Below are 5,576 nucleotides of genomic sequence, written 5' to 3'. Positions count from 1 at the left end.
GCGTTCGACTACTCCGCCTAGGCTGCACTGTCGAGCGCAGATCCACTGAGCGCTCAACACAGACAGCATCGTCAGAAGGAAAGTTGATAAAATAAATTAAAAATTTTGTATTGTTTGATACATATGCGTACCGAACCGAAAGCACTGTATCGAACGGTTCAATATCGATACGAGTATTGTTGCACCCCTAATATATATATATATATATATATATATATATATATATATATATATATATATATATATATATATATATATATATATATATATATATATATATATATATATATACATAGCAGCTGGATAGCGATAGCAGCTGGATAGCGTAGTGGTTAGACTACACGCCTTTGGAACAGAGGATCGCAAGTTCGATTCCTGCCTGGGGCGTCTGTATCCAGTAAGGGTCCTAAGGCTAGACCCCCTATGCTAAGCAAGCCTACCGCAGACATGAGCGAGACAGATAAATATGAAGGCATGCCAGCTCGGACGTCGCCCGGATCAACAAGGTCCGCGTCAGGTGTTGAGGAACCAGGGCACCCTGACGAAAAGTGGGCTACTGGAACAAGAAGGCATCGGTGGGCAAGGGACGAAAACAGGGCGTTGTTGGAATGCTACTATGCAAGTAACCCCGGCGGAAGGGGCTACATGAATAGGATGAGGGACCTATGGATTCTTCGATACCCAACATCCACAATGACGGCGAAACAACTAGTAGCTCAGTGTTCCAACATTCGAAAGAAGGGACTGCTCTCACAGCTAGAGATTGACGAGGTACAACACAAATGCTACGGCAAGGAGGAGTCAGGACGCCAGGTCAGGGGGGAGATATCATCACCCCCACCCGAGATTGGGTACATAGCCCCAAGTGCGATAGGAGAAGGATCGTTGAGTGCCAGAGGAACTGACCTGAAAAATAGGATCATGGCCAAGCTTGAAACCTGGATCCCCCGTAGCCGGTTACCAAGATTACGTGAAGTACCCTCAGAAGGTCTGCTAGATGATGTTAATGCAGCACTACGGGCAATACCTACAACCACGATTACCGACACTAACAAGCTGATCTACAATACCGCAGCAGTGATCAGTGAGATGCTTGGCTACAAGTTGAACAGCCACAAGGGGCAGTACCCTCCATGGAGAAGGAGGCTAGAGGGCAAGATCAAAGTAGCACGGAGGGAAGTTAGCCAACTAACGGAGTTGCAGAAAGGTGCGACAAATAAGGTGCCTAAGAAATACAGCAAGCTGTCCATACCTGAGGCCTTGGAAACTGCCAAGCAAAGACTCACAGCCTTGGCCAGCCGCTTGAGGAGGTACACCAGAGAGATAGAAGGCAGGAGAATAAACCAGCTGTTCTCCACAGAACCAGCAAAGGTGTACTCTCAGTGGCAAGGGAACAATAAGAGAATAGCACCACCAAGGCTGGAGACGGAGCAATACTGGAAGAGCATATGGGAGAAGGATGCAACCCATAACGGCAATGCTCAGTGGCTAGAGGATCTGAGGGCAGACCACAGCGACCTCCCTGAACAGGGTCCAGTAACCATCACAGTGGCAGATATCCAAGAAAGGGTCTCCAGTATGAAGAGTTGGACAGCACCAGGGCCCGACATGGTTCACGCCTACTGGCTGAAGAAGCTGACTGCACTCCACGAGCGTCTGGCAGCACAAATGAACCAGCTACTAGTTAACGAAAGACACCCGGAATGGCTAACTGAAGGCCGGACGGTCCTGATTCCCAAGGACCCCAAGAAGGGACCGGTCCCCTCCAACTACCGACCAATAACCTGCCTCAATACTACATGGAAGCTCCTGTCAGGCATCATATCGGCTAAGATGAACAGGCACATGGGTCAATACATGAGCGGGACACAGAAAGGAATTGGCAAGAATACCAGAGGTGCAAAACACCAGCTACTGGTAGACAGAACAATCAGCCGAGACTGCAAGACCAGACTGACCAACCTGTGCACTGCCTGGATTGATTACAAGAAGGCCTATGACTCAATGCCCCACAGCTGGATACTGGAATTCCTAGAATTGTACAAGATCAATGGGACCCTAAGAGCCTTCATCAGGAACTCAATGGGGATGTGGCGTACAACACTAGAGGCCAACTCCAAGCCCATAGCACAAGTTACCATCAAGTGCGGGATCTACCAAGGAGATGCTCTGTCCCCACTGCTGTTCTGCATAGGCCTGAACCCCCTCAGTGAGATCATTAACAAGACTGGCTACGGATACCGACTACGGAACGGAGCAGTTGTCAGCCACCTCCTGTACATGGATGACATCAAGCTGTATGCCAAGAGTGAACGAGACATCGATTCACTGATCCACACTACCAGGCTATACAGCAATGACATTGGAATGTCGTTCGGACTGGAGAAGTGTAGTCGGATGGTAACAAAGAGAGGGAAGGTAGTCAGAACTGAGGGGATTGAACTACCAGAAGGCAACATTGCAGACATAGAGGACAGTTACAAGTACCTGGGGATCCCGCAGGCAAATGGGAACCATGAAGAGGCCGCTAGAAAGGCTGCAACCACCAAGTACCTGCAGAGGGTCAGGCAAGTCCTGAGGAGTCAGCTGAATGGTAAGAACAAGATTCGGGCCATCAACACATACGCCCTGCCCGTGATCAGGTACCCTGCTGGGGTAATAAGCTGGCCAAAGGAGGAGATAGAAGCCACTGACATAAAGACAAGAAAGCTCCTTACCATGCATGGAGGGTTTCACCCCAAGTCCAGCACCCTGAGGCTGTACGCTAAGCGGAAGGAAGGGGGCCGGGGACTGGTGAGTGTCAGCACCACAGTCCAGGATGAGACAACGAACATCCAAGAATACATTGGGAAGATGGCCCCAACTGACCGAGTGCTCAGTGAATACCTCAGGCAGCAGAAACCCAAGAAAGAGGAGGGAGACGAGGAACCATCATGGAAGGACAGGCCCCTGCACGGTATGTACCACCGGCAGATAGAGGAGGTGGCTGATATCCAGAAATCCTACCAGTGGCTGGACAAAGCTGGACTGAAAGACAGCACAGAGGCACTAATCATGGCAGCACAAGAACAAGCTCTGAGTACAAGATCCATAGAGGCTGGGGTCTATCACACCAGGCAAGACCCCAGGTGCAGGCTGTGTAAAGATGCCCCAGAGACAATCCAGCACATAACAGCAGGGTGCAAGATGCTAGCAGGCAAGGCATACATGGAACGCCATAACCAAGTGGCCGGCATAGTGTACAGGAACATCTGTGCCGAGTATAACCTAGAAGTCCCGAGGTCAAAATGGGAGATGCCCCCAAGGGTGGTGGAGAATGACCGAGCTAAGATCCTGTGGGACTTCCAGATACAGACGGACAAAATGGTGGTGGCTAACCAACCGGACATAGTGGTGGTAGACAAACAGAAGAAGACGGCCGTAGTGATCGATGTAGCGGTTCCGAATGACAGCAATATCAGGAAGAAGGAACACGAGAAGCTGGAGAAATACCAAGGGCTCAGAGAAGAGCTCGAGAGGATGTGGAGGGTGAAGGTAACGGTGGTCCCCGTGGTAATCGGAGCACTAGGTGCGGTGACTCCCAAGCTAGGCGAGTGGCTCCAGCAGATCCCGGGAAAAACATCGGAGATCTCTGTCCAGAAGAGTGCAGTCCTGGGAACAGCTAAGATACTGCGCAGGACCCTCAAGCTCCCAGGCCTCTGGTAGAGGACCCGAGCTTGAAGGATAAACCACCCGCAGGGGCGTGCTGGGTGTTTTTTATATATATATATATATATATATATATATATATATACTAGGGCTGGGCGATATATCAAAAATTTATCGTTACCAAAATTTATGACTCTCATCGACGACATTTTGCCCATGTCGGTAAATTCGGTATCTAAAAAAAAAAGAAAAGGCATGTGCAGGTTGGCGATGTTCATGTCCCTTTAAGACGCTGTGCTACGTTACAGACTTGACGGGGTGGAGTCACATGACTCTACTACCTGTAACAAGACGAGACACGGGTGAACAAATGGAGGACGATTTAAATGTTGAAGCAGCAGCGACGGAGGTAGAGCTGGTGGAGGAGGAAGAGGAGATGCTTGTTAACAAAAAAAATGCATCATCAATCGTTTGGCAACATTTTGGGTTCAACAAGGATGATATTGATCAAAAAATTGTTAAATGTAAACTCTGCAAAAAGACTGTTGCGTCAAGTCAAGGTAACACAACCAACCTCTTCCACCACCTGCAGCACAACCATGTGATTCAATTCGAAGACATAAAAAAAGCTCAAAGCGAGAAGAGAGTAGGAGGACCAGCAAAAACGTCTTCCTCCACCAGGCAGCGGTCAATAACCGAAGCATTTGCTAGTACTCAACTATATGAACTTCCAAAAGATGGCAAGAAATCACAAATGCTATAGGCTACCGCATAGCAAAAGACATGGCTCCTATTGCTACAGTGGAACGCAACGGGTTCAGACACTTCATGAAAATAATTGACAAGAGATATGAACTCCATCACGAAAATATTTTTCAAAAACTATCATTCCCAGCATGTACAGCACAGAGAGGGAAAAGGTTGCTGCTGAATTGAGAAACGTTAAGCACGTTGCAGCCACATCCGATCTCTGGTCCAGCTGTACAATGGAGCCGTATATTAGTCTCACAGTTCATTACATCGACAACAAATGGGAGCTGCGTACCAGAGTGCTCGAGACGGCCTATTTTCCATCTGATCACACGGGGGAGATGGTTGGACAGGGGTTGAGAGCGATGCTGTCTGCATGGGACATCGGTGAAGAGGACCTTGTTGCTATATCAACTGACAACGGCCCAAATATTGTGAAAGCTGTCAAGCTCAATAAATGGACACGGGTGCAATGTTTTGGGCACAGGCTGCACCTGGCAATCGGTAAGTGTACATCTTAATATATTTGGGTGGTGACATCTGGTGTGTTTTAAAGTGACTTTAATTCTGTGTGTCATATTCAAAATTGAAAGTATTAATGTTTGAATAATGTTTATATAGGCATAAAAATACTTAAGACTGCTGAGCAGCAGTGTATCCAGAAAGTTTTTACAGAAGACTTATTGTGAGCCAGTGTTGATCATGTTGTGCTGTGAAATGTAGCAAAATACATCCCAGCCACCAGCTCCCCATCCGAGCGGGTTTTCAGTTCTGGAGGAAACATTGTGACATGCCTCAGATCCTGCCTGAAACCTGACATGGTCAATATGCTTGTGTTTCTTAGCAAGAACCTGGAGTAAACACTACTCAGGTAAACATCTACAACAGTAGTTTGATTGAACCGCTCAGGATACCAAGTCTGCTGCTGCCCCTTTTTGAAGTGCCCTGTTCTAGCCCTTCCTAATTTTAACTATCAGTGTTCTATTGAAGTTTTTTGCAAACAGCACTATTTAATGTTTTTGTTTAAGAGTTTATAGTTTTCACTAGTCACATGGCAGTGCTTAGTATTTATTATAGTTTTTTCTGTGTTCAATTGACATTTGTGTTTGTGACATTATTTGTTTAATTCAATTCAATTCAATTCAATTTTATTTATATAGCGCCAAATCACAACAAAA

This window comes from Aulonocara sp. 'chitande type north' Nkhata Bay, linkage group LG14, assembly GCF_057382095.1.
Source record: "Aulonocara sp. 'chitande type north' Nkhata Bay isolate Kocher_YH1m ecotype deep benthic linkage group LG14, A_spYH_male_GT1.1, whole genome shotgun sequence".
Taxonomy (NCBI): Eukaryota; Metazoa; Chordata; class Actinopteri; order Cichliformes; family Cichlidae; genus Aulonocara; species Aulonocara sp. 'chitande type north' Nkhata Bay.
The sequence above is the reverse complement of the archived record's forward strand: the minus strand, read 5'-3'. Positions refer to the sequence as shown.